The sequence below is a fragment of the Urocitellus parryii genome, chromosome 9 (genome assembly GCF_045843805.1).
Source record: "Urocitellus parryii isolate mUroPar1 chromosome 9, mUroPar1.hap1, whole genome shotgun sequence".
Taxonomy (NCBI): Eukaryota; Metazoa; Chordata; class Mammalia; order Rodentia; family Sciuridae; genus Urocitellus; species Urocitellus parryii.
Genome location: NC_135539.1, coordinates 27502109 through 27511940, shown reverse-complemented (window position 1 = coordinate 27511940; position 9832 = coordinate 27502109).

Genomic DNA, 9832 nt, shown 5'->3' with positions numbered 1-9832 from the left:
CCCTCAGGCACCCTGGGCACCGCGCCCAGAGCCCACAGTACTTTGAGAGGCCCATCAAAATGCTTCCATTTCTTTTAAAAATAGAAGGGGGGGGGAAATCACGTGGCTGACTTTTAAATAAAAATGTTTTTTTTTTTTTTTAATTTTTAATATTTATTTTTTAGTTCTCGGCGGACACAACATCTTTGTTGGTATGTGGTGCTGAGGATCGAACCCGGGCCGCACGCATGCCAGGCGAGCGCGCTACCGCTTGAGCCACATCCCCAGCCCTTAAATAAAAATGTTTACACATACGATAGTAATATATTCATCTTTTACCAATGCAATCTGAAAACGTAATTTTTAATTTTTTTTTTTTTTTTTTTTTTTTAATGAAAGAAGGGGCCCAGAAAGCAAAAATCCGTAAGGTCCATGAAAGTCAAATGCAGCTTCAAATAACAACTCCAGACATGACCTGAGAGTCATGGGCAGATCCTGAATGGAGATGTGGCTGTGTTTGAGAGAGAGAAAGAGACAGAGGGTCAGAGAGGTGGGGAAGGGTGATGAGGTTGATGGGAAGGAGGAAGGGCTGTGAGAATGAACAGTCATCCTGCTGTCCCACTCCTGTGTTGAGTCCCCATCCCACCTGGCACCTGGATGTCACCAGATCCTTTCACACCCCCTGGGGTAGCTGAGACTCAAAGCACAGGGAGGTTTGGTAAATTGTCCAAGATGACACAGTTGGTGGGGCACGATTTGAATGCAGGCTGCTGACCCCGGGAACTGCTCTTAACTTCTGGGACTTTGTGCCTCAGGGCCTGAGTGCCCCAGTGGGGGCCCTGGGGGACGATGTTAGAGCGACAGAACCCAGATGGGGTGTTGGGGAGCGCACTGCTGTCCTTCATGCGGGGAAACTGCCCACCTCTCCTCACACCCGAAGTTGCGCCCCTGTAGCCCTTTGTGCCCGGGAGGCCTGCTGACCGGCCGTGGAAGGGGCAAGGCGAGCGGCCCTGTGGGCAGAGGAGCGAGGAGCAGCTGAGGCGGAGAAGCAGGCAGGCCTGGCTCTCAGCCTGCCCCGGACTCAGTTTCCTCATCTGGGCAATGGGGGCCAATGGGCCAGGGATGCAGCACTCACCCAGCAGGTGCATGGCGCTGGGTAGGAAAGGGCCTTGCAGAGCACAGGGACCCTGACTCCAGGAAGGCCTTGCAGCTCCTGAGGGAGAAAGGCGAGGGTCTGGCTGACTTTCTAAAGAAAGTAGGTGTGATCCCAGGGACTCGGAAGGCCGAGGCAGGAGGACTGCAAGTTTAGCCTCAAAAAAAAAAAAAAAAAAAAAAAAAAAAGCTAAGAAGAGCCAAGAGAGGAAGAAGAGGCTAAGTCACTTAAAAAAAAATCCAGGGGCTGGAGATGTGGCTCAGCGGTAGCGCGCTCGCCTGGCATGCGTGCGGCCCAGGTTCGATCCTCAGCACCACATACAAACAAAAATGTTGTGTCTGCCGATAACTAAAAAATAAAATATTAAAATTAAAAAAAAAATTTAAAAAAATCCAGTTCTGTTGGATGTCAAGGGCCCCTTGCAAGGTCCCAGGACCAGGCTTCCCCCCGCCCCTGGGCCTCGACCCCCACCCGAGGCCTGCCGCTGCCCACCCTGGTCACAGCTCTGGATCCAGGGCTCATGGCCCACAGCTCCCTGTTCAAAGGAACAGAGGATGAAGCAGCAGGAGGAGGGCAAAGAAGAGCAGGGCAAGAGGGAGGTGGGGACCAGGACATGGGGACCACAGGGGACCCCAGGACACCCGACTGAGCCAGGGCTGGAGGGACAAGCACAGTCAGAGCCAGTCCCTGGCCTGTGGTGGGCTGGGATGTGGGGAGGGGACAACGTGGGAAGGGCCACAGCGGGGTGTGGGGGCAGGGCCTCTAAGCCAAGCAGGCTGCTCCCTGGAGGAGGTGTTGGTGCCTGAAATCTGGAGTCCAAGTTGGCCTGACTCCAGGAGGATCCCAGGGAAGCAGCAGCCTGGGCCTGCTCCCAGCTGCAGGTTCCTGGGCAAGAGGGCTGCAGTCTCGGGTCCTGGCCACTGTCCATGGGCCTGAAGGGCACTACGGGGCGGGGTGAGATGAGCCAGAGAGGCAGGCAGCAGGCTGGCCGGGTGAGACCCATGGGGAAGGCTGCAGGCCTCCCGCTGCCCCCCCCCAGGCCGCCTCCAAGGTGTCAGGGGGGTCCAGGTTGGGGTCTGTCCTCGGTTCCACCCCCTGGCTGTGGCCAGCGGCAGGACCCCTCCAGGGTGGACGTGGCAGAGCCACCCGGGGATGACCTAGAGACAAGCGTGCGTCTGAGGCTCGTCTTGAGGCCACGTCATGGTTTTCTGTGGCTGTAACTGAGCGCCACACGCTGGGTAGTTTATAAAGAACAGCGGTTTATTTGGCTCTGGAGACTGGGCCGTCCGAGTGCCCAGAGCTGGCCTCCGGTCAGCCCCTGGTGACACAGAGCAAGCTGGCTCATCTCTCCTGCTATAAAACCACTAATGCCACCATAGGGGACCCACCCTTGGGACTTCATCAAATCCTAAGCGCCTCCAAAGGCCGCGCCTCCAAGGGCCTTCAGCCTGTGAATGTGGCGAGTCCAAGTCCCAATCCCTGTGGCTGGGGTGGTGCTGGCTGCAGGGAGCCACCTGGAGGTGTCCTGCCCCCACGGGCCACCATCGGTGGGCAAAGCGAGGGCAGTGGAAGGAGGAGCCCCTCTGGGCCCGCGCAGCCCAGCCTGGGCCCCCAGGACCACCACTGGGGCCAGGGGAGGGCTGGGGAAGGGCTCTCTGCCACCCAGCCTGAGGCCTGGCAGGGGGAGGCTCTGCCTGTCCTGAGGGCACCAGGGAGGGTGCTGCCTGGCTAAAGGTCACCCTCCCACATCTGACAGGCCTCCTTGGGCTTCTGCCCTCACACCTTGGGCACATGGGGCAGAGAGCCAGGGTCCTGCCTTGGCTGCACTGGGCTGAGATGACTGAGCTGGGAGCGAATGGCCCAGAGCCCCCTGGGGACCTTGGAGCCTCCAAAGACAAGGACCAGGCAGAGGAGGAGGCCAGGAGGGGAGTGGGGTGTCCTGAAAGAAGCCCGATGCCACCCTCAGGGTGCCTCCCACCAGAGAGGGTGGGGGTCCAGCGGGCCCTGTCTCTGGGGCAGCCTGAGCCCTTCCCGCGGGGCTGCGGGCTGGGCAGGGCTGCGGGGGGCAGCGGGGCCTCTTTCCTCCTGCTCAGCAGCTGAGGTTATTTTTTTCTCCTCCGCTGCTGCCGAATTTCCCTTCCCTTTGGATAAATAAGCAGCAGGTTCCAACGTCAACGAAACAGGAGCTCCTGGGCCTCACAAAGCCGCTTTCAGCTGCGGCCGGTGCCTCCCGCCTGCCTGTCCCCGGGGCGGCCAGGGCTCTCCAAGCGTCTGCCCTTGGCCTTCACTCTTGCCCAGGCCCCTTCCCAAGAGCACCGCTGGCCCTTTCCTGATCTGCCTTCTCCAGCACAGCTCCTGTTTGTCCTTGGCTCTCACTGCTCCATGCACACTAGACAGGGTTCCAGAACCTTTACCCCTCCCCGTGGCCCCAGGGATAAATCCTGACCGCCGACCCTGGGCTGGTGCCTCCTCTAGAACCCCCTACCCTCTCTCCCAACCCCTTCGCACTTGGCTTTGAGATTAGCTCAGGCATCACCTTCTCTGACTCTGGTCCCGGCAGAGGCCGCAGTGGTGAGTTCTGTCTGTGACTCCAGCTGACCAAGAGCAGCCAGAGCCCCAGTGCTTCGGGTTCACCTTGGGTCCGGACACCCAGCCTGGTGAGTGCTGAGAGGTGCCCAGAGTAAGTGCTCAGTTAAAGCCTGCCATTAAAAATTCACATGAAATCACATTAACATTCCATGCATCTAAAACCAGTGCAAACTCATGGATCGTGTCGGAGGAGTTCAGCGGTTGCCTGACCACAGGGTGAGGAGGGAAAGAAATTTGGGGGGTGGGTGATGAACATATCATTACTTAAAAAAAGAATCCTGGATCATTAAACACCCACCTGTAAATCCTTGCTACTCGGGAGTCAGAGGCAGGAGAATTGCAAGTTCAAGGTCAGCCTGGGAAACTCAGTGACACCCTGTGTCAAAAAATAAAAAAGGGGGGCTGGGGATGTGGCTCAGCGGTAGCGCGCTCGCCTGGCATGCGTGCGGCCCGGGTTCAATCCTCAGCACCACATACCAACAAAGATGTTGTGTCCGCTGAAAACTAAAAAAATAAAATATTAAAAAATTCTCTTTCTCTCTCTCTCTCTCCCTTAAAATTAAAAAAAAAAAATTTTTAAAAAAAAGGGCTGGGAAGAGGCTCAGGGGTAGAGTGCTCACCTAGCATGTTCAAGGCCCTGGGTTCAGTCCCCAGTACTGCAAGAAAGAAAAAAAATTAAACATAAATAAAGTTTTAAAATCCTGGGCTGGGCATATAGCTCAGCGGTACAGTGCTTACCTAGCATGCCCACGGCCCTGGGCTCAATTCCCCAGAACCTCACACACACACCTTGGGACACTGTCACATGCCCTTAAGCAAGATGCTTTCACTCTGTCTAAGCTTCAGTTTCTTCACTGAAAAATTAAATAATAAATCCTTATAAGGATTCAGTGAGATCCAAATTAGTACGTAATGAATGTTGGTTATTTTCTCCTGTTTTTAAAAAAACTGTAATTTAAACAGTATTTGATGTCAATAAGAAACATCTATCATTTAGAACCAGGAGGGGGGAAGCCTCCATGAAATATCCATGACCTAGCCAGGTGGTGCACCCCGTAATCCCAGTGGCTCCGGAGGCTGAGGCAGGAGGATCACAAATTCAAGGCCAGTCTCAGCAAGTTAGCAAGGCTCCAAGCAATTTAGTGAGGTCCTAAATAACTCAACGAGACCTTGTCTCTAAATAAAATATATTTTTTTAAAAAGGCTGGGGATGTGGCTCAGTGGTTCAGTGCCCCTGGGTTCAATCCCTGGTACCAATAAATAAGTAAATTAATTAATTAATTAATTAATAAAATAAAATAAAAAATCTGACCTGAAACAGTTGGAGCTGGGACAAAAATGATGAGTAACATGTTAAAATTCTATCACAGAAATGGTACATAGTTTAAGCTAGACATAACAAGAGGCTGGCAGATAGTGAGCTCTCAATAATTATTATTGATATTCAACTCTTTCCCCACATAACACACCTACTAAGGTAGCACAGAAGGAAATGGAATATTTGGCCACCGTGCCGTTCTTCCACAGACAGTTTGTCTCATTTGGTGAAGGACCACGCTTCAGTGAACAGAGTACAGATTTTGGAATCAGGTCAAACTAACTTTATATCTGACTTTTTTTTTTTTTTTTTTGTGTGTGTGTGTGTGTGTGCTGGGGACTGAACCCAGGGGTGCTTAACCACTGAGCCTCCTCCTCAGCCCTTTTTTAGTTTTAATTTTGAGACAAGGTCTTGTTAAGTTGCTTAGAATCTTGCCAAGTTGCTGAGGCTGGTTTTGAACTTGCAATCCTCCTGCCTCAGCCTCCTGAGTCGCTGGGACGTGTAACTGCTGTGCCCAGCTTTAAATCTGACTCTAAACGAGACATGTAATTTTGGCCTCGTCACTTGAACATCTTTTAGCTTCAGTTTTTCAAACACAAAATGAGAACAAGGCCACCCATTCCAGGGACTGAGGGTGAGGATGAAGGTGATGTGAGGGCCCATCTCTGACATGCCTACTAGGTTGAAGCTTGTTGGTAGGTTGGTGGGTTGGAATTCAGAAGGTGTTTCCACGGAGGAATCCTCTTGCAACTGATGGTCATATCCCCATCTGGTGCAAACCCTAAAATCTCTGTTACTAAGCTCATTTCACCCTGAATTCTAGTATGCATTAGTCATTGACATCTTAATTAGTTACTGACAGTTTAATATGCAATACGATATTTGCATTTTCACTGGAGGACATTCATTATTCGTCCATTGGGGTCGTTTCACAAGTCCTCTTCAGGTATGTGCAGTTTATCATGTAATACCAACCATGTCCTTCAATCTTGCTTTAGAAAAATTCACTTCCCCATTGACCCAGCAATCCAAGTTCTCAGACTCGATACTATAAAAATGAAAGCTCAAGGACATTCAGGGTTCAGCAAACTTCCTGTAAAGGGTACCAGGGATTGAACTCAGGGGCACTCAACCACTGAGCCACATCCCCAGCCCTATTTTGTATTTTATTTAAAGTCAGGGTCTCACTGAGTTGCTTAGCACCTCACCAGTGCTTGGAACTCATGATCCTCCTGCCTCAGCCTCCCGAGCTGCTGGGATTACAGGTGTGTGCCACTGTGCCCAGCTCCATTATTTGACTTCTTCAATCACCCCTAGTGTTGAGATTCTTGTGAAAATTTTAAGAGCCCTAATAAGAAATTTTAAAAATATTTCTTTAGTGAATGGAATGAATGTTCTAATCCAGTCCTTGACATCCACATAAAGGACAACTGAGTGAGAACTCAAGCTGCAGGAGGTGGGGACATTCCCTGAATCGTCCACACAAGGATCCCAGCTCTGTGCACCTGGGCACGTGGCACAGGAGTCACTAGGCACCTGCATGTACCTTGCATGTGCACACATGTGTGCCAGGGCCCCTCTACAGGGACACACTCATGTTCCCATCTGCCTCTGCCCCAGGGCACAGTGTGCTGGGTATCTGCTGGGTCTTCCTCAGCCTCTCCTGAGGGCCACTCAGGCACTGGAAGAAACACAGACAGTCCTCCTGGGCCCTGCTTACTCGCATGGACGCCTCTGTCCCCTGGGTCCAACCAGAAAGCCTCCATAACCTCTTACCCCCTGGTATTCAACCTCCTCTAGAAGGATCCAGGGTCCCCTTGCCATTCCCACTTTATTCACCTGGTGGTGCTGTGATGGAACCCCGGGCCTTGGGCATGCTAGGCCAGCGCTCTGCCATTGAGCTATGCCCCAGAGGACATTCTTCTCTCACAACAAACATTGATGGGTGCCTACCCCAGGCTGGGTGCCAGGATGAGAGGGCACAGCCCTGACCTCTACCTGCGGAAGCCCCCCCCCCCAGGCTCTTGAGGACAGGCACAGGTGTCACATGTTGGGTGAGGGCAGGGCTAGTCCTGGAGGAGGGGCTGCAGGGCTGAGTTGGGGGAAGAGGGAGAGGCTAACCCTGGAGGGAGTGGCGTGTGTCCAGTGGGCAGGGAGTGGTGGCCACCGTCCGGGAGGATGTGGAAGAGGGTCTCTGGGGGCCTGGGCTGGGAACACAAGTCAGGAGGATGCCCCTTCCCCAGCCCTGGCCCCCAATAAAAGCGGCTGTTCCCAGGAGGAGGAGCCGGGCGGGACTCCATTCCACCTCGCCATTGCCATCGCAGGCCCCTTGCCCAGCAAGCAGGAGTGGGGATGGGTACTGATGCTGACCTCCCTCTCCCGTCCCCCCAGTCCTCCTCATAGTCTCCCTTTCAGTGAGAGCCTCGGGTATTGTTCCACTTTTGTAAAGACGGGGATCAAGTGACAAAGCCCGGTGGGTGGGCAGGCGGCCCAAGAGGCCTCTTCTCTCTCGGGCAGCATCTGCATGGGGGCGGGGCTGTTCCACCCCCTACCTCTGGCTTCCCAGGAGCTGGCTGTTGCCATGGTGACAGGCCTGGCATCCACAGCCCCTGGGGGCCCTCCCCACCATGGCTGCCAGAGGAAGGGCCCCCAACTCCTCTTCACCCTGGAGGGGGCCGGGGCACACAAAACATGGCTGATAGGCCCCCGCAGCAGGTCCCCAGCAGCCTGAGCCTCGAAGTCCGGCTGCCAGCAGAGGGGCAGTTCCAGAACTCCCACAAAGACACCGTGACAGTGGCCCGGTGGGGGCTCAAGGAGCAGAGCTGGACCTCCCTTCACTACCATCCAGGTCTCACGCCTCTTCGGGCCAGTTAGAGGGAAATGACAGGTTCCCAGGTCCCTGGCACAGCCCCTGGTCTCATGGCAGAGCGAGGGGTGGGTGGAGGGCTCACATCGTGCTGGGACAAGGCAGGTGGCAAGGACCCTGGGGCCCAGGGCAAGTCTGCAGCCCCATCCAGAAGAGATGAGGGTGCCCCAGGAGGTGGTGGTGTGCCAGAGAGCAGGAGAGGAAGGGCCACAGGGCTGGGAGGGAGCCCGCAGAGGTCTGGAGCAGGCTTGGAGGAAATGAAGGGGGACGGGGCTTTCCTGGGAGGGCTTCTGTTGCCATCCTAGGAGTATGAAATCTCACCCTGCGCAACGGGGGAACCTCTGCTGTCCTTAATCAGGTGGTCAAGGCTGGGCCCTTTTTTCCAAGGGGACCATGCTCCTGCCCTCCTATGTGGCAAGTTCAGAATCTTGCACCAGCACCTCTCTCCACTTGGGCATCTCCACGGGTGCTCCATCTCTCTTGTCCTCTTGACAGGGGCTGGGTGAGCGCCAGTGACAGCATAAGCCTTCGTCCGTCCTCGAAGAGAAGCTGAGCACTAATGACAGGCATGTGTGGGAATGCCAGCCCCATCTCCTCCATCATTGCCACAGCCTGAGCCGCCACCCTATGCCACACTCTGCAGCAGACAGGCTTTGGCTGAGTGGGGCTGGGAGGACAGGTGCCCTCCTCTGGTGGTGGACACTGGCAGCTTCTGCAGAACAGCCCAATTGCCAACCCTGGCCTTTGGGAGCTACATAATCCTGAGTAAAAGCTTTGACTTTTCTGAACTTCAGTGTCCTATCGGCAAAACAGGTACAGGGTTCTTTGTAAGACTGCCATGAGTATTAAAAAGGGAATTGTAATGTGCTTGGCTCTCAGTAGGTCCCTGGTCAGGTTCCTTAGCCTCCCTGCCTCCCGAGGACACAGCTATTCATTCTCTAAGCCTTCCTGAGCAGCTAGTAGGTGTCTGACCCTGGACTGAGACCTCATATAGAATCTTGGTTGTTGTTGTTGTTTATTGTTTGTTTTGGTACCAGGGATTGACCCCAGGGATGTTCTACCTCTGAGCTACATCCCCACCCCTTTTTAATTTTTTTTATTTTGAGACAGGGGTTCTCAGGCTGGCCTTGAACTTAAGATCTTCCTGCCTCGGCCTCCAGAGCCTACAGGGCCCAATTCTCATATGCAGTATTGACTCTGAATCCTCCAGGTATTTGTAGGCTGAGGGGGTGGAGATAGATGGACAATGGTGGGAACAGTCTAAAGGTTCCCAGAGCAGAGTCCCTTGCCGGGTGATTCTTGGATTTTTCCTGCCCAGCTATCTGGGATCCACAGCAGTTTCTAAGCAGGTCCCAAAGATCAAGGGGGTATCAGAGAGAGGTGATAGGGTGCTAACACTCCTCCAGAAGGGAGAATGTTCTTGTGAGATAAGTAGTACAGCGCCCAGAGGCGGAGAGTTACACACGGAACTTTGGTAACTCGATGCCCTTGCACATGTCACGCCTCTCAGCATCAGTCTCCCCACCTGAGAAATGCGGATAGTGCCTCATTCTTGGAAGGCTACGCAGATGGCACGAGGTCCAGCTTGCAGCAGGATTCCTCGGCAGAGGTGCACAGGACCTGGATCATCTGTCCTCTTTACAGAAAAGGAAACTGAGACACACAAACCAGTAAAGAGGCAGAGGATGCACTTGGACAGTCTGAGTAGGAACCGAGACTTTCCACAAGTGGAGGGAGGCCTCATACAAGTTCTCTCCACGTGGGAAAACGCCTCCCATACTGGGGGTGTAGGCAAGGGACCGTCGCGGGGAGAGTTTGGGCCGCCAGGGAAGGGGAAGAGCCTGGTGGAAAAGGAAGAGTGAGCCGGTAGAAAACGTTGCCCACCGCTCCGGTCCCCCGCGGGCGCCCCAGCGCCTCTGAGAGATGC